The sequence below is a fragment of the Lissotriton vulgaris genome, chromosome 8, assembly GCF_964263255.1.
Source record: "Lissotriton vulgaris chromosome 8, aLisVul1.2, whole genome shotgun sequence".
In the NCBI taxonomy this organism is placed as follows: Eukaryota; Metazoa; Chordata; class Amphibia; order Caudata; family Salamandridae; genus Lissotriton; species Lissotriton vulgaris.
Window position 1 is genome coordinate 1,456,516,383 of NC_141696.1, and position 20,029 is coordinate 1,456,536,411.

At 43.4% G+C, this 20,029-nt stretch overlaps 2 long non-coding RNA genes across 2 annotated transcripts in view; one reads left to right on the forward strand and one right to left on the reverse strand.

Annotated features, from left to right (window-relative positions):
* Window positions 1-10,840, reverse strand: part of LOC147698913 (uncharacterized) — a 21,801-nt gene extending 10,961 nt beyond the window's left edge. The window contains exons 1-3 of the long non-coding RNA XR_015299235.1: window positions 10,713-10,840; window positions 2,627-2,676; window positions 2,035-2,070 (exon numbers count right to left, since the gene is read on the reverse strand). This is a non-coding gene — a long non-coding RNA (uncharacterized LOC147698913). The remainder of the gene's footprint in view (window positions 1-2,034; window positions 2,071-2,626; window positions 2,677-10,712) is intronic.
* Window positions 1-20,029, forward strand: part of LOC147698912 (uncharacterized) — a 776,736-nt gene that overhangs the window by 148,060 nt on the left and 608,647 nt on the right. The window lies entirely within an intron of this gene.

The following is a 20,029-nucleotide window of genomic DNA, read 5'->3' on the forward strand; positions in this document are numbered from 1 at the left end:
TGCTTTAAACTGAGCCCTTGCACCAGGGAGTTAGAAATGTGACCTTTGCTGCTTTATTGTGGCAACAGATCATGACACAGTCCAGTCCAAACTGCAAAGTCAGGTCCTCAAGCAACCCAATGTTATGGTTTGTATACTCATTAAGTTCTACGTGGAACGTGGAAGGTGACATTGTCAGTGAGTGACATGGTTTGGTTTCAATGCCTGAGCATTCTTTTGAGGACAGTTTTCTGTGGTTGAGGAGCTGGACAGACCTCTCTCCTGTGCATGTGGAGCTTACTCATCATTCAAGAAGCTGCTACTACATTCCTGTCGGCTGTTTCATGTTTAGGTGCACTCAGGAGAGACACACTACACCCAAGACCGGTTTAGGCCTGAGGAATATCATCAGTCGGGTGCTGCTTGGTTTCAATGCTTTGTCGATCTGTACAGTTTAATCATGTGCAACCAGAGTACTCAAGGTATCCGCGAGTTGGTCAAAGCTCCAGTTGTAAACAGGCTAGTGTAAGGATACTGGGAATATATAAAAGAAGGTAAAGCAATAGTCTGTAATGACATCGACCCCTGGAATGGAAGGAAAAGCAAGATTAAAGCTGAAAGGTAAAGGAGGAGGAATAGAAACGAAGGAAGGAAGGACATTTCTTTTACAGAACTGGGAGGATAGCAGAGAAAGAGACAGGGAACAATACTACAAGAGTGGGAGGAGACTGACAAGAATGCAGGGTAGCAAGAGAGAGAAGGTGATGCCAAGATCAGAAACCACCAAACAAGTGGGAAGTGCTGAAACACACGATCCGGAAAGACAGCTGATTTCTTTGACGGGACCTCGACTAGAAATCTAGAGATAGATTGGTACAGGGTTCGATTTAAGGAGTCCACAGATATAGCGGGACTGGAGCAGGGTTGGATTGAGATTAAAAATCGGCCTGGGCACGCTATAAAAAAGTGGCACTCATTTTGTATATTGCCTTTCCGCAAAACACTGCTTTAAAGTTTTATGAAAAGAAGGGGGAGGGGTGTCTCTGGCAGAGGAATGTTTTCTTAACTTCAAGTAGATAAAATAAATGCACAGATTATTTCAAACTGATGAAACACCTGAAAAGAAGTGAGGCCACATCAGCTCAGGCCCCCTGCTCTGCTCAATATACATACATAAATGGGCCGGCCCAGCAAGAGAAAGAAAGGGAGTGACACATCTGCCCCATTGATAAAAGGGAGGTAAAGAACACCCATCTGCCTCCAAAAAGGCCACTCAGGCACCCATTGGGCCGCTGGAGGCATCTGAAGAACACAGACACCTCCCAACTCACCCCCCAAGGCTGCCCATAAAAGCAGCCCACAGCTGAAATTTGGATATCGGCCTATCAGCAATTGCCTGAGTAGCGGCCTTTCCAATCCGACCCCCGACTGGAGACCTCCGGGCTAAGTGAATCTTACAGAGACACACATGCCAAACTTGCAGCAGTCAGGGAAACAGAACAGGGATGAGCGGGAACTAGCGGGAGAAGCACTCCATTCTGCCATGCTTCTGGAGGGGTGTGGCCAAGCCAGGAGCATGATCACAACTTCGTATGGATTGGGAAGAGGCGCCAGACTGGGCAGTGGTGTAGGGAAGGCTGAGTAAGTAAAGTACAGACTGGCAGAGTTATACATAACAATAACAGAAGAGTGACGATTATTATATCTTTTTTTGGTGCGCCAAGTTTGGTTTTCCTTTTGAAATTAGTTTGAGTTTCACATTTAGTACGAGTCAAGGGGATAGATAGATTTATACCGGCCAAAGGATGTATATATTTGTATATATTATTCTTTTAAGCAAAACTTTCTAAAACATAATTAACATGAATTCATAGGAAGGAAAGACCTGTCAGGGAAGGACAAAGGAAACAATAAAGGACTAGAGAGTAAAGACCAGTCTTTCTGAAAGTGACAGAGGACTAGATAATGCTTACTGAGATATTGTTGGAAGTGAGATACAAGGTAGAAGAAAGAGTGGAGATGAACAATATCTTTACTCCAGGATACAATACATACCTCTGACTCTCTTTCCTCGGCTCCCGGCCGGTTTGCCTGAAAAGAAGAAGAGCAAGAAGAAGACATAACAATGGTTTTGTGCTACAACAACTAAATCAATGACACTATAAATTAATTCCCCTACAACTACTACCTTGTAAAGAATAACCAAGCAGAATAAAAGAGGGTTCACTTATACTTATACAGTCCAGACTGATTAAAGACTGTACAAACTGACCAATGGATTCAATCTCATAACTGTGAATTTACTCCTCAAATTATTTCCTTTGTAAAATATGGTTTCAGTGCTGACCCCCTTCCTGTTTGAAGAGCTGTGTACATTGCCAATGTATGTTGGCTCTCAAGATTCCTTGGGTTCTGTCAATGCTTATTAGATGTGAGAGTGATGAAAATCTTACAAGAATTCTCAGGTTCTTGACATGACCACTTGACTTGGCAGCCATCCTTGCACTTGTGTGGGAGAATTGCTACCCCCAAGCCACAAGGCCTTGGCTGGCTTAATTGGTCAATGGGCACAGTGTGGTTCACTTCTCTCTCTGCCCCCATTGGGACCCTTGTTGACAAGCACAACTACAAAACCTGCAATACATACACGCAATCCTGAAGCACGATCATCACCCAGCCTTGACTCTCGAGTTTCTGCTGGAGAAAAAGAAAAGACAGAGTTTGACCAATACACTCTCTCATGATCCTGGCAAAGACAGAATTACATCAGTGTTAGTGCACTAATCCAACAGAAGCATAAACTTTTTTTTAAAGGATACTATCTGATTTTCTGGCTAAAGGCAAATTCGAAGGTACTTGGTTTAATGTCTCATTGTTTAACCATGCTGAAAATGGTTCACGGAAGGAGTAAACTCTCAAGGACGATACAAAAACTAAACTAAGTTCATAGGATTTTCTTGAGGTGGGATAAAGTGAACCTAACCTGGAACTCTGGAATATTAACATAGTTAAGCTAAACTTACACATTGATTGTCAATAGATTAGTCACACAATCCCTAGAAGAACAGGGCAGTAATGTTCATGTACTGATATTGTGTCGCTATTAACAGCATTACATTTTAGTGCAGCAACTGAGAGAAAGGTTGTCAAGAAGACATAAACCAATGAAGGCAAAGCATTAATAATGGTTGTCAGAGGTAGACATGTATTCACCAGTCAATCTACCCTCATTCACACTTTTCTACTGGGTTTTACATGTATCATATAAGAAAAGTAAAGTCTTGTAAAACAAACGTGTCAGCATACACGGTCAAGTTACTGGACTATTCAAAAGCACAGGACTATAGGAGCCTTCCAATGTCCAATGTATGGCAAGGTAAAGCATCCTGCCTTTTGGCTTTGTACTGATAGAGGGTAAATGTAAGCATTTTCTATAAGAAGGGGGGAATCCAGGCAGGCGGACGGGTAGGCGAGGTGGTGAACGGTAAAAAGAAAGGAGGTGTGTGTTAGTAGGGAACCTTCCTACCTTTCCGGTGTCCATTATCTTTTGTTCTGAGAAAGTCTGTTAGCTAATTGCAGACAAGTATTCTTGAGCCTCAATACAGGGTTTCCTGATTAATCCCATGGGTAAGATGGTATATTGGATCCCTCATAGTCCATTTGTATCAGGTTATATGGTATAGTCCTGGGGCCTCTTATGAACAAACTCCACAGCTCTAGAAATGTCTCCGGTCGATCATTCTGCCTGTAAGCAATGAGGTCACAAACTCCAGATTTATACATGTCCTTGAGCAAGGAGTCATAGGATGGACAGATGTTAGTGCACCACAATCTTAGAATACAGATTTTTGCTGTTGCCAGTGCCATAGTATGCCATCTGTATTGTTGATTGGTGTTATCCGGGCATTGGGTAGAGTCATGAAGAAGAATCATTTGAGTTGTGACGGGTCCTCTAAAAGGACCCGTTTGTGCAATCATATTGGTGAAAGATGTCCAATAGTGGGTTAATGCAGGGCATCCCCACAGGAAATGAACAATGTCTCAGTCCAGGGGCCCAAACGCCTTACATGTTTCTTTTGGAAGTAGTAAGGATTGCTGTAGTCGGAAGGGTATTCAATGCCATTGATGAAGTATTTTAAAATAGTTTAATTTTAGTCTGGCTTTCCTGATATAGCCATCATGTGTGGACTATAGCTTTGCCAATCCTCATCTGAATATTGTATACATGGCCTGTTTGACCACCAGAATTTTAAGGAGGGACCCCTGGTGTAAAGTATTGATAGTCTGGCTGTATTTGATAGAGAACAGACACCACCCCTTTGTTTATAACCAATTTCTTCAAGTGGTCCAGAACTGAAGATGGGATGGGAGGAGCTAGTCCTTTTAACAACCAATGTTGTATTCTCCGGTAGTCCCAGAAATATTTCTAAGGTAGGTTAAATTGGGCCTGTCTTTCAGTAAAGGATTCACATGTTTGGTCTATAAGCAAGCCAGCTATAGAAAAGACACCATTAGTGTTTGGGGCATTCCATAAGGGATATTTACTGTCTATAAGCATGAATGTCTTACACCCCTCCTTCCTCTTCCTCCCCCTCCAACTCCCCTGACCAACCTTTGCCTACAAGACATGCCCGCCCCTCCAAGTCTTACCTAAACCTCCCTCCCCACTCAGCCTACCCTTTTCACACACCCATCTCCCCTTCTCAAATGCCTTAATTGTGACTACCCATATGACTCTCTGACTGTGGCGATATCAAACTGAGCTGCCCTGAATACTACCTCATTGTAACCATGTATCATGTTACATATTTATCTACGTATAGCTGTCTTTTATCGCCTAACTTTCCCCCTTGCCTCTCCTCATTACCATACCCCCCCTTATTCTCTTGTGATTATAATTTGTTTGTTTTATTGTGTATTATGTAAACTGCTTTTTATCTTTCTGTATTGATTTCTGAATACTACTTCATTGTAAATTTCCTATACTGCTATTAAAACTCATGTAAAGCGCTCTGATACCCCCGGGTCCAGCCAGCGCTATACAAAACATGTTAAATAAATAAATGAATAAAAATAAATATTTTCAGGAGTGTATGGGCTTTTCCCCAGGCATAGGTCATGGTGGCCAAGACCGAATGGGAAGAGAGGATGCAGTCAGGGACACCAGTGTAGAGCATTCTGGATTCACTTATATTATGCATCCAATCAGGGCCGTTTCCATTGCAACTAATTTCTGGGTATTTAGGGAGGTGTGTAGGATGTAAAAGAGGTGCATGAGTTCTGATGCTTGCCAGTAATTTGTGATGCTAGGGAATCTCATGCCACCTTTTACAGTTGATACAGTTTGACAAGTTTCAACTTGGCTTTTGCCCAGATTATCATAGTAAGGTTGTGAGTGAGTCTTCGTTGGCCAACATCAGTTGGATAGGTGAGCGGAGAAGGATCATTAAAAAGTGGTAGTTATGTCCATGTAACACATTCATTTTGATCATTTGGGTCTTGTCCCAAACGGAGAGACTTGCAGGGCCCAAAAGTGAAGGTTCGCTTACATGTTCACGTGTAATGATGTTGGTCAGTTCCGGGGAGATCAGAATACCCAAATATTTCAAGGTGATAGGGGTTTGTGAAAACGTGATGCCTTCTAAGAACAGTGGTGGTCATGTGAAGAGCCAAATGCATGGCTTCACATTTATACCAGTTCACTTTGTATCCCGATAAGCTTGAGAAGCTGGCGATCAATTCCATCATGGCATCCAGCAAGAAGGTCGGGTTGAGGAGAGTGACTGGGATGTCATCATGGTTTAATGATATTTTATTAATCCCTCCTGTGGTAGGTATTCTTTGTATTTCTTTCGAGTTTAAAATGGTGAGCACCATGGGATCGCGGGCGAGGATAACCTACAGGGGAGAGAAGGGATAGCCTATTCTTGTACCCCTATGAATAGTGAAGGGTGTAGAGATGTAGCCGTGAAAATCCACCCTCACCTTTGGGTGACTGTAAAGTTTATGGACCAAAGCTAATTTTGATGGGCCTATGCCTACCTGTTGTAGTATGTGGAAGATACAGCCCCAATCAACTCTGTTGAATGCTGTTTCAGCATTAAGTGAGGTTAGTAATTTTTCATCTTTGTCACTGCACACCTGCAGGAAATGTGGGAGAGGGCTCAGAGATGCGACATGGAAGAGCAGTGGGGAACAAATTCCACTTGATCTCATATTACTAAAGTGAGAATAGCTTGCTATAGTCGTTTTGCCAGTAGTTTGCCCAAGAGTTTGGTTTTGGCATTAAGAAGAAAAGTTGGTCTGTAGCTTGCACAGTGCAATGGGTCCTTGCCAGGTTTGGGGATAACAGTAATTATTGCAATGTTGGCCTATGTTAGCCGGCTGGGTGGGGTGTGTTTTCAAAAAGAACGTACAAACCACGGGAACTAGAAGGTCCTTTTGCATATTTTGTGCCAGGGGACTTGTTGTATGGTAGAACCCCAATAATCTCAGTGATTTTGTCATCAGTAATGGCGGCCTCAATTTCTAAGTGTTGCAGTGGAGTAAATCTAGGGGGCACGTTTTGCATCAGGAAAACATCTATGTCAACGAGTGTGCTCATGATGTTTGAATGCATCAGGTCGCTGCAGTATGCTCCAAAGGTCACCAGAATATCTAGTGGCTGTGTGCAGTGTGTGCCATCTGCATGGAGGTTGGCAGGTATAGTGTGGGATGCCTCTTGTTGGCAGGCCTATAGGGCTAGAAGTTGCCTAGTTCTCCTCCACCTCTTTGTAACACTGCTTACGATGGAAAAGGCTAGTTTATGCTCTAGTAATGTAAAGTGAGCTACGACTTTTATTAGCCTGCAACAAGGCTTCCAATGTAGTGTTTGTGGGAGTGGAGGAGTATTGAGTCTTGAGCGTATGGCTGACTTGTTCCAGTCTGTGTTGCATCTGGAGTGCCTTGCATTTCCTTGGGTGGCGGCCTACATTATGTCACACCTGACTGTTGCTTTCTTGGCTGCCCAATGGTCACTCAGGTAACCCATTGTCTCCTGATTGTGGTCCAGGAATGCCTGGAGTTGGCCATGGAAGCATATTTTATCAATGGGCATTTTGTAGTAGTAGAACTTTAGCATCCATTGCCTTGGAGGAGGTTGCAGCATCCCCAGATTAAGCCATACTTGTACTGCATCATAGTCAGGCACCCCCTGAATTGATAATAGCAGCGTCTGTCAAGTTGGCTAGCAGTGGTGGGAATAACAGGAAACACTCACACCCAGTCAACAGATATGGGTTTAATCCATCACCGTTCTTGAGCCCACTCTGCCACCCCAGTTCAGACATGGCCATATGCAAATCAGTCTGACCCTGTGCCTCATGGGAACAGTCCAGCCCGAACTGCCAAGCCATGCCTTCCCTGGACTGGAAACAAGCTTCCTAGGACCGGTTTCTGGCAATTCAGCCGTCATCAGCTAGGGTAGCTTGAATCCAGTGGTAAAGTAAGCAAGGGACCCACGTCGAAATGCCAGAAACCGGTCCTAGAAAGCTTGGCCATGTCTGAACTGGGGTGGCAGAGTGGGCTAAAGAATGGTGATGGATTAAACCCAGATCTGTTGACTGGGTGTGAGTGTTTGATTGGTTCAGATGCTCCACCACCACCTTTTGTACCGCTTTGTTTGCAATAAGTTGGCAGGGTATGCTCAGACGTGAGTCCCTTGCTCACTTTGCCACTGGATTCAAGCAAGCCTGGCTGAAGACGGTTGTAATGCCAGAAACCGGTCCTAGGAAGCTTGTTTCCGGTCCAGGGAAGGCATGGGTTGGCAGTTCGGGCTGGACTGTTCCCATGAGGCACAGGGTCAGACTGATTTGCATATGGCCATCTCTGAACTGGGGTGGCAGAGTGGGCTAAAGAACGGTGATGGATTAAACCCAGATCTGTTGACTGGGTGTGAGTGTTTGATTGGTTCAGATGCTCCGTCCATCACCACCCCCTTTTGAACCGCTTTATTTGTACTTTGAGTTCTGGCAGGTATTGAATAACATAACATAAGATAATAAGATATCAAGATTTGCCAAAGGTGGTCTGTCTTCTATGTTTACAATGAGATCCCAACAGGGCGTATAAAGTGAATAATTTGCACCAACGAATCCAAAGGTGATGAGAAATTAGATTTTTCTATATTTGATTTGGAGTTTCACCTAAAATTCACTCCTAACTTAAAACCATTTTGTTACCCATGAGCATAGCATTTGCATGGAAAACGCAACACCAAACCGAAGAAGGGTTCTGCTAACTGTACAAATGTTTGAAGAGGGCAGAAACACTAAATCGTATTCACATTCTCATACAAGCACCATATTGAAAATCAACATGTGGTATCAGCTGTAGTCAACTCACGCAATAGCAAATAGTCAGTTATCCGTGACTCTAAGGTTTGAATGCAAGCATATGAATGCTAGGTTGTGGACACACATTTTGCATATTGAGTACTTGGATTAACCTTGTCGGGGAATTGCAGTGGCTTGGTGAGCATTTAGGTTGAACAAAATGTGAATTGTCCTCATTGCTCCCGAAAGGATAACTATAAAAGCGGACACTGTGGTGTGCCACCAATGGAAAAGAAGGGTGGGGTTGAACTCACTGAGACATTCACTAAAGCAGGTGTAATGGACCCATCTACACATGCAGAGCAGGTTTTATCACTGTATGATGTTAATTTTCAGATGAGGAGAGTGAGAGTGACAGTGTGCCCGTCGCCACATGCTCAAAGGTAGGACTGCAGGAGATAATCACACACGTGACATGACTTGCACAATCACCAAATGAGTGGAAGAGAATTGACAGAGGGGTTTAAGGAGAAGATAGAATGAATGAGTTGGCATATAGTTTCGGGGAACGGATAAAGAGAGAAAATGAAACTGTTACACAAAAACATTAGGTTTGAGTTGTTGAGAAATTGAGAAGAAGGAGTAAAGAACAAAACAAATTTAGTGTGAGATAGTCATGGAGGTAGTTGCTGTTGTTCGCGGTGAGAAGTGTTGGCCCTGCCGGGTGCACGATCAGCATGTCACTGCTGCGGCGCTAGTATCATTCCCTTCACCCCACATATCCTTTACTTGAAAGATTAGAATCTCTGTGGGATTTCAATCCTTATGAGGTAGACCGCCTGCACAAAGAATACACCTGTGGACTACAACCCTCAAGAAGAAACTGTGCCTTAAGTAACTGCTGCCTGTGAACCCTTGCTGGCTGTCCTGTTCTGACATAAGCTGGTGGTATTAGAGCCCAGCACACCCCAGCAGCAGTCTCACTTTCCCTGCTTCAGCTGACAGAGCAGGAGCTTTTTGACACTACTGCTCTATTATGGCTCCACCACTGAGGTTCCATAATGAGCTAGAGAGCCAGTATCCTTTACGGTTGATGGAGCGCACATTTGGTACTCGTTCACTCCATGTTTAGATAACTGGTGCAGTGGAATGTACTCCATTTCATAGATAGCTGTTTACAAAACAAGGGGCCTAGTCACATTGTTTTATACTGGGCAATGGAATGGTACCATTCCATTTCCTTTTCTCTTTGCCCAGCACTTCCATTCTCTTTACCACTTCATCTGTTTAAAATAAGAATGATACAATTTTGAAAACTAGAGAGAGCATTCTCTGCCTTCAGCTATAATTTATTTGAGTAGATTTTTAGTTAAAGGGGAAAAGCTCAAATCTAAAGTTATACGTTTTGCACACAAATTGTTGTGTACTGCCTCCACTGGAGGTGGTTTTGTGAAGACCAGCCTTAACCGTCAGCATAGAGAGATTAGACATGAATGAGTAAATAACAACAATACATTTACACAACTCAGGGAGATAGCGTTCTGTACCTAGTTGCAGTCATGTGATGGAGTCAGATGCATTGATCATGGGACACTAATAGTCCCCCTCCATACCAGCCCACTCCCATCACTTGGTCATTATATATTTGCCTGTGACCTAGTAGAGCACTCTGCTGCTTTTTGACAAGGGTCATGCTCTATAAGTACCATAGACACTTACATTGCTCATGACAGATCATCTCATAAAGTTTGAAAGAGTGAACCGCATAGTATCTGTTGCTTCAATACCTCCACTCCTGCTATACAGATCCCCATTCAAACCCCAGTGCAGTGCATTGTATTTCACCACACTTGAGGGCATGCATCTGTTGTGCAGCTATAACTGCCTTTTCTGAATTTCACACTTTGATATTTTAACCCAACATTTCACAACTCTAGTTGCCATCTTTAATTGCACAATTGAAACCACTTTTAAGAATGAAAAAACGAGAGTTTTTAAAAAAGGTTATACAGTCAATGTCACAATAAAGTCTTGGTATAGATTTCATTTTTGGAACATGACAGAGCAATTAGCGTAAATCATTTATTAGAGTGTTCAAATGTTCTTGCATTTTGCCAGAACATACCCTGAACATAGTTTTATTTTGCTGACTCTTTCAAAGACCCTCCAGATGTGAGCTACCTTTGAATAAACACCTTTCGACTCTTAGCTAATAATAAAGGACCCATGAGCCACATGGACAAAATGAAGGAATACATTTTGTGAAAATAAAACCAAAATATAATTCTGTGTTACACCCTAATCACCTTTGTGTTCGCTTTTCCCCCCAGAAGGTATGGGCAAGCCTACATTTTTGCCTTGATTAACCTTATTTTCAAGTTGGCTGATCTACACAATGTGGATAAATTGATTATACATTACCTGGGGCAGATTCAGCAGGCTGTACATTCAAAAGCATGACTCCTATAATAAGGACCAGAGCCAGACCATAGAACACCTTCTGAGCCATGGTTTAGTCAGTCTCCTCAATTTAGTCTGTCAGATTCTGGATGTGGATTGCTCTTCAATACTTTAATGCCACTTTTATATCCTCAGATATGTTTGTTTAAAGGTTTGATATGTTTGCATACGCGTAGTCTCTGTCAATTAAGCCACATACTTTGGTAGTAAAACTAGTCAGCTGTTTTATGGTAAGTTGCCAAACAGGATGATGTATTTTACTATGGTTGCCAATGATCCCCACTGGCACTCAATTTTATGGCACCATGAATTTTGATCCTGATTAACTGCTTATTGACAGGTTATTTATGCTGTGTAAACTGTGCAAGACAGTTGCAGCCCTCTTTAAACAACACTAATGGGATGTCTGGCTTTGCTGCCAGTGAGAGAGCGAGACAGAATATTGAGATTATATGATTGTGAATGTAGTGAGTCAGGGCTCTATGTGCGTTGGGTGCTAAGCAAAACTGACTTTAAAAGGGGCCAACAAGGCCCTATCTTTCTGGTCTTTAACTTTACAAGCAAACACAATGATTTATTTCTTAACAATGAGTAAATCAAACCTTGAAGCAACCAATTCAATGAAGCATTTACTTTTGTTTCACACATTTTACTTCACGTTGAACTGTGTAAATGTACCTATTTCCTAAGAGCGTTTTCTTCACCTAAGTGCTGTGTTTCTGTATTTTTGTTTTTCATGGGATATATTAAAAGCCTGTAACGCAAACTGAGTTTGCTCTGGTAGTCGGGTGATTTCAGAAAGTGGATGGGTGTCCATGATAGTGTAACAGAGAGTTGAGGATAAATGCAGTGTGAGGTTCTGAGAGTGCCATTATTTGGGCCATACTTTTTTAGGTTTCTTCAAGACATTTTGTTTACAGTTAGTAGGCTTGGAGCTTTCCCATTAATTAACATTGGTGGGCTTCAAAGCCCCTCCCAATTGCTTGTTTCCTGCTGGTCAGTTCTGCAGTCTGCACTTCCCTCTTCTCGCAATGTGAACCTCCCCTGGAGCATTGCCCAAGTACTTGTGTCCTTGCACTGCTCACACTTTTGGGGCTGTTTTTTACTTTTTGTTGAGCCACTCTACAGAGTGTATCTTTCCTAGCTGACTTTTTTGTTTGTTTGTTGTGTTAGGCTTTCCAGCTTGACTTTGTTTCTCCCGTAAGTATGCATTATCTGTAAACAGGCCTTTAAATCTTGTTCTTATCTTGCCTCATTTGCTGTACATCCAAAGACAGAGGTCAAATAAGACAGAGGCTTTGTACTCTGAGAGAACTCATTGTTAACTTTTCTTCTGCTGACTTCAACGCGAGAAAAGGCATGTGTCAATCTTTCTATTGAGTTCCTATGCAAGAGAAAAGGCTGTATGATGGTATCTTTTCTAGCACACAACTGTGCTGATATTTCAGAATACGATTCAGAAAAGGGGGTGGTGATGAACAGAGTGTCTGAATTAAGCAGACCACTCTTACCCAGTCCAAAGATCAGGGCTTGATCCATCACCGTTATTTAGCTCACTGCACCATCCCAGCTCAGAACCTGGCTATATGCAAATTAGTCTGTCCCTGGCCCAGTGCATCATGGGAACAGGGCAGACCAAACTACAAAGCCAATTCTTCACCGGAAAGGAGACAAGCTTCCGTGGACCGGTTTCTGGCATTTAAGCCGTCGTCGGCCCGGCTTGCTTGAATCCTGATGGTGCAGTGAGCAAGGGACTCATGTCTGAGTATACCCTGCCACACCTATAGTGGCCAAAAACGATTCAGAAAAGGGGGTGGTGATGAACAGAGTGTCTGAATTAAGCAGACCACTCTTACCCAGTCCAAAGATCAGGGCTTGATCCATCACCGTTATTTAGCTCACTGCACCATCCCAGCTCAGAACCTGGCTATATGCAAATTAGTCTGTCCCTGGCCCACTGCATCATGGGAACAGGGGAGACCAAACTACCAAGCCAATTCTTATACTGCTTAATTTAGACACTCTGTTCATCACCACCCCCTTTTCTGAATCATTTTTGTCCACCATAAGCGTGGAAGGGTATACTCAGATGTGAGTCCCTTGTTCATTGCACCATCAGGATTCAAGCAAGCCGGGCCGAAGACGGCTGAAATGCCAGAAACCGGTCCCCGGAAGCTTGTTTCCTTCCCAGTATAAGAATTGGCTTGGTAGTTTGGTCTCCCCTGTTCCCATGATGCACTGAGCCAGGGTCAGACTAATTTGCATATAGCCAAGTTCTGAGCTGGGATGGTGCAGTGAGCTAAAAAACGGTGATGGATCAAGCCCTGATCTTTGGACTGGGTAAGAGTGGTCTGCTTAATACAGACAATCTGTTCATCACCACCCCCTTTTCTGAATCATTTTTGTCCACCATAAGCGTGGAAGGGTATACTCAGATGTGAGTCCCTTGCTCATTGCACCATCAGGATTCAAGCAAGCCGGGCCGAAGACGGCTGACATGCCAGAAACCGGTCCCCGGAAGCTTGTTTCCTTTATTTATTTATTTATTTATTTAAAAATGTATAAAGCGCAGCGTATACCCGTGGGTGTCTTGGCGCTATGACTTGACTAATGATCTCAGCTTGAGCATGTGTCTAATTTAAAAAGGGTTGGCCTGATCAGTTTATTGGTCAAATAACCAGGTTTTTACCAATTTTCTGAATTGGAGTAGGGAGGGTGCCAGTTTTATTTCCTTTGGAAGTGTGTTCCAAAGTCTGGCTGCAGAATTAGTGAAACATCTGTCTCCCCATGTGACCGTACTGGTGCGTGGCACTACCAGTAGATGTCTCTGTTCAGATCGTAAAGATCTTTTCGGTTGGTAGTAGAGGAGTTTCTGTTTGAGAAATGCTGGTCCAAGACCTTTAAGAGCTTTGTATGTGAGACACAAGGTCTTAAATCTAATACGGTTTTTCACCGTTAGCCAGTGGTAATTCCTTATCGCCTGCTTGGTGGACTGAAACTTGGGAATGCCAGCTAGTAGCCTTGCTGCAGCATTTTGAATTAGCTGCAGTTTGGCCACTACCCGTGCCTGAGCATTTACAAACAATCCGTTGCAGTAATCAAGTGATGAGAGTACTAAGGAACTCACCACTGTTTTCCTTGTACTCTCAGGAAGATAGGGCAGGATTTTCCTAATGATCTTGAGCTTATAGAAAGCAGACGACGCAACCTGATTGGCGTGGCTGGAAAAATTAAGATTGTCGTCGAATAAAATTCCTAAATTCCTCACCTTTTGCACAGGTTCTGGGGGGGCTCCAAGTGGTGTCGGCCACCAAGAGGTGGACCACTGTGGTGAAAGTTTTCCAAAGATCATTACCTCAGTTTTGTCTGAGTTAAGGCGTAAGCAGTTCTCAGACATCCATTCCTTGATGGCCATCATGCCTTCTTGGAACCTGACGGCTACCTCCTCACCGTCTTTCTTAATTGCGATCACCAATTGGGTGTCGTCGGCGTATGACGTAAGGCTCATCCGGTAGTTCTTGATTACCCTCGCTAAGTCCGACACGTAGATGTTAAAGAGTGTCGGACTTAGGGATGAGCCCTGCGGAACGCCACAGGGGAGGGCGAGCTCAGTGGATTGAAATGCTCCCAGGGTCACTGCTTGTGTTCTGTTGGACAAAAATGAGGCCAAAAGCTCTTTTGCCTTTGAACGGATGCCCATCTCTTCGACACGGTCAATCAGGACAGCATGATTGACCGTGTCGAAGGCCGCCGAGAGATCCAGCAGGACCAGTATCGCTGTTCCTCCCTGGTCCCTGATGGCTCTGATGTCATCAGCAGCCTTTATGAGAGCAGTCTCGGTTCCGTGAAGTTTGCGGAACCCAAACTGTGACTCGTCCAGGAGGTTATTTTGTTCGATATATTCAGCTAGTTGGCTGTTCATTGCTTTCTCCACTATTTTGGCCAGGAAAGGCAGGCTGGCGATTGGTCTATAATTTTTAAGGGTTGTTTTGTCTAGACCAGATTTTTTGAGAAGGGGTTTCAGTATAGTGTTTTTTAGTTTATCTGGGAAGATCCCGGATTGGAACATGGCGTTGCAGATGGGAGTTATGATTTCACTAACCACATCAGTTACTGGAATGAGAATTTTAGGGGGGCAAGGATCTAGTGGTGAGCCTGTTTTTACCTGTCTCATGAGGTCTTTTATCTCCTGATTCGTCACATCCCTGAATCTAGTAAACGAGCAGTTCGGGTTGTTTCTTGGTTGTTTAGGTTGTATGTTGGTATTTGATGGTATGGCCGAAAATTCTGAATATATGTCGTTTACTTTTGTAAAGAAGAAACCTGCTAGATTATTGCAGAATTCCTGTGAGTGGGGAGGGCTCAAGTCTACCACTTTCCCTGCCAAAGTTTTAACTACTTCGAACAATTGTCGACTAGAGTTTTTAGATTCCCAGTATAAGAATTGGCTTGGTAGTTTGGTCTGCCCTGTTCCCATGATGCACTGGGCCACGGTTAGACTAATTTGCATATAGCCAAGTTCTGAGCTGGGATGGTGCAGTGAGCTAAAAAACGGTGATGGATCAAGCCCTGATCTTTGGACTGGGTAAGAGTGGTCTGCTTAATTCAGACACTCTGTTCATCACCACCCCCTTTTCTGAATAATTTTTGTCCACCATAAGCGTGGAAGGGTATATTCAGATGTGAGTCCCTTGCTCATTGCACCATCAGGATTCAAGCAAGCCGGGCTGAAGACGGCTGAAATGCCAGAAACCGGTCCCCGGAAGCTTGTTTCCTTCCCAGTATAAGAATTGGCTTGGTAGTTTGGTCTGCCCTGTTCCCATGATGCACTGGGCCAGGGTCAGACTAATTTGCATATAGCCAAGTTCTGAGCTGGGATGGTGCAGTGAGCTAAAAAACGGTGATGGATTAAGCCCTGATCTTTGGACTGGGTAAGAGTCACTCCATGCCATGACACTCCACTATAAGACACTCTACGACAGGGCTCGTTACTTCACTCTACACCACTCCACCTTACACCCCTTCACCTTCCACTCCATTCTGTCCCACTCAACTTTACTGTACCCCAACTCAATTTACCTCAGTCCACTTCACTACAGTCGACCCCACTCCACTGCAATCTACCATTCCTATCTAGCATACTCTCATCCACCCAATCTACTCCAATCCACTGTTCTCCACTTCACCCTAATCTACCCCACCCCACTCTTTTACACTCCAGTCTACCCAACTCTTCTCCACTCCAGTCTATCCCACTTTTCTCCTGTTTAGTCTATCACACTCTACTCCACTCAAATCTACCTAGTCTATACCACTCCAATCTACCCTATCCCACTCTACCCTACTCGATTTTATCCCAATCCCTCAATCCACTCTACCCTACTCCAGTTCACCCAAATGTCCACACTCCATTCTATCCTACTCCAATCTACCTAATCTACCCAATGTACTCCACCAATCTAGCTCATGCAACTCTACTCCACTCTCCCCCAACATACCATGCTCCACTCTACTCCAATCTGCCTCACTCTACTTCAATGTACACCACTTCAATCTACCACACTACACTCCAATCTAACCCACTCCACCCCAATTTCTCCAACTCCACTCTAGCCAAATCTACTCCTCTACAATCTACTTCACTTCAATCTATCTTACTTCACCCCACTCCACTCCACACCACTCCAACCTACACTACACCACCCCAAACCACCCCACTCCAATCTACCCCTGTCTACCCCACTCCACTGCATTCCGTTCTACCCTACTAATCTGCCCAATCTACCCTACTCCAAATACCCCTCTTCACTTCAGTCTCCAACCTCCAAATACCCCACTCCCTCCAATCTGCTCCACTCCACCCACCCCACTTCAATCTAACCCAATCCACCTACTCCACTTTTTCTAAATCTACTCCATTCCAATCTATCCCAATATACGTTGCTCCACTCTACCCCAATGTACCCCGACCTACCGAACTCCTATCTAACGCAATCTATCCAAACTAGCCTTATCAACCCCAATCTATCCACATTCACCCCACTGCACTCCAATCTACCAACCCCATTCTACTCCAATCTACCCCACTCTACTCCAATCTATCCCACTACACTACAATCTACCTGACCCAACTCTCCTCTACCCCACTCCACTTCAACCTACCTCTCTCTTCTCAATCTACTGTCTCTTCTCCAGTACAGTCTACCCCAATCTAGCACAGTTTAGTCTGCCTCACTCGTTCCCAATGTACCTTACTTCAATCTACTCCACTATACCCCACTACACGCTACCCTAATCGACCCCACTTTATTGTAAACCAGTCGACTCCACTCCATGCTCTGTTGTAAATTAATCTAGGACCCTAGTGTAATTTTCCCGATTCATGCCCTTATATAGGTACACTTTATCATATCCTTATATAGGCATAGAAATCACTACCATATTTGGTCCAAGCCATACAGCCCAAATACGGCATGGCTACTTCCACTAAGTTCCGAGATTACACAACAATTTCTTGGAAAAACCTGCCTTGAGCAGCTTGGGACTTCCTCCTGCTTGAATATTAAGTTCTCCAAGAACTCCTGGCGTTTTCTAAGAATTTAGCCTTTGAGTGACGTTATTAAGTCCAAACATGCGTCAAACTCTGCACCTTCAAAGTATAAATATGCCTAGGTTTGCCCAGACAAACACACAGTGGTTTGGAGCAGATGGACTATCTACTTGCCCGACGCCCTGCAGCAGCAAGTGCCGAAGGAAGCCGACCCTCCAACTGACACACTAAGAGAGACGCTGTCTTTTCTCTGGCTGAGAAATCCAGCACTAGTGTTTCTTGGCTTACCCTTGCGGGTATCTGGGAAATCGAGTCCTGAGAGAGAGATACAAGACCTCCTTCATTCTAAAACCAAGGTACGGAGCTGATTAGACCTCTTAGAGAATTCTTGGAATAGATTCCTGGCAGAGAACTACTAAACTTAGGCTACTCCTCACTTACTTCTTCCCTCGTACTAGACTGAGGTTAGGTACACCAGGGTAGGCGGATTTTAGAAGCACCAGTTGAGTACTTTTAGTCATCATTTTGTCACTGTATGTATTTTATACATTTTTTGCACTTTATGTCTTAGAAACCATATCATGCTTTTACAGTACTACTGTATAATACTGTTCGTATTATATGCCTTGTACTTTATAACCAGTATTACGATTGTAGCAGTTCATTTCCATTGGTTGAGAAAGAAGACTGTTCAATAAATACTTTTATTGAAAACGCCCGTCTCTCTATTTCTCTGCATCTCTGGTGAAACAAAGCATGCACGATTGACTGAGTAAAATAGTTATCTATTGTTTCCGCGACTCTAGAGATTTAATTTCTTATTCTTGGGAAACAAAGATGTCATGTTTATTTGGTTGTCAGAAACTAATCCCTTCTTGTAAATTCGAGAAAGTTTCTAGTGACCTCTGAGCTAGCTGGCACTCACTATTAAGTTTAATATATTCGGTAGAGACCTAGTCGACTTCAGTCCTACGTCTAAACTACAGTATATATTATTCCAATGGGCAGAGCCTATTGGGAATATAGAAACTACACAACATGGTGCCCAACGTTTCGTAAGGCAATAATTTAACGCTAGATACTAGAGTAACTCAGTCGTGCTTTTCACACAGACCCCTTTTTCCCGTAAAATACTCCAATAGACGTCTGGAATGGGTAAAAGGTTAATATCCGCCAGAACTAAGTAGGACGAGAATCCTATGTATTAGTTTTTTGGTTTGTTCAACGTTGAAGCATACAGTGTTCCAAAATATTGTGCACCTAATCTTTATTTCCTTGAAACTTTGCTCTGCAAAAAACTTTCAGTCGACCAAATGTCAGAAAGTGACGATGCAAGGGATAGAGCTGCAACAGCAGCTCAGGCCATCTTAGATGACACAAATCTCCAACAAAATGAGCCGGATGCAATAATCATCCCGGCAAATGTAAGAAAAACCACAACAGCAGCTCAGGCCATCTTAGATGACACAAATCTCCAACAAAATGAGCCGGATGCAATAATCATCCCGGCAAATGTAAGAAAAACCATAACTATAAAACTTATAGAAAATGGGGTATCATCAAGAGATGGTAAAGTAATCTTTGTTATAGAGGCACCTGAATATCGGCAGACAGAGGTATTCTATTCATGGATTCTATTTCCTGAAGCAAATGCAGTAACACACGAGTTCCACTACTACAAATTAGAGGAACCTCCAGCGGAATACGTTCCTTTCGAGGACGTTGAAATTCCATTAACTTACCAGGAGCATCAGTTCTGGTTTAAAGGCACCCTACAACATCAAAATCACATTATCCGGTAGACCAGGAGCAACATGGCCGGTACTAGCCAGCTACACACCACATCCTGACATTAACTGAATGACAGGTCCAGAACTGTTAGCTCAACTGAAACAATTAATTAAAATACACAGACAATTGGTTCAATATGTCATGCGGACTTTAACGGTCCAACCAGCTATAAAAATTCCTCAGCACACCCCTCACCAGGGAAACACAAATAAAATAACACCACAGACTACACAATCAGTCATTGGCAAATTACCCGCAAAGAGGGAACAAATTCTGTTCTGGTTAGCTCAAAAAATTACACAAATAGAGGCAGTATTTCCTGATAGTAACCTCATGAGGAACACAGAATTCTGACAATCTGTTTACCAATGGGGATAGCACCACATGTGGAGGACTGTGACACTTGGGGTACAGTCTTCGCTTCAATCTACACTAAAACACATGGTGCACCGTCCTTGGCGGTGATACCAGATGTTCTGAGGCAGATTCAAAATGAATACGGTCCAGCACCGGCCTTAAATCTAGGTATGAAATTACTAAAAGATTTCAAACAGGTCTCGGCTATACTATTAGCTAACATTAGAGGTGAAGCAGCATCCGTGGCAATCCGCCAAAAGTTAAAAGAAACAGATATAACAGACCAACCATATGAGCTTGCTAGAATTATTGAAAAATCTTATGAAGAATTAGGAAGAGATAGTTTGGGTGGGAAACCAGTAAAACCTGAATTAACAGAAAATCCTGAAAAGGTATTTATTAAAAATAATCTCCCTACTCCTAAAAAGAAGTGGGAAAAGACTAAACAGACACTTCCTAGAGAGAAACGTTCTTAGTCCAGAGGAAGATCTCCCCAAAAGGGAGGTAGGTCTCCCCAACGGGAGCCCTCTGAAAAAAGGTATAACCTTAGGAATAGGGATAATTTGAAAAAAACGGACAG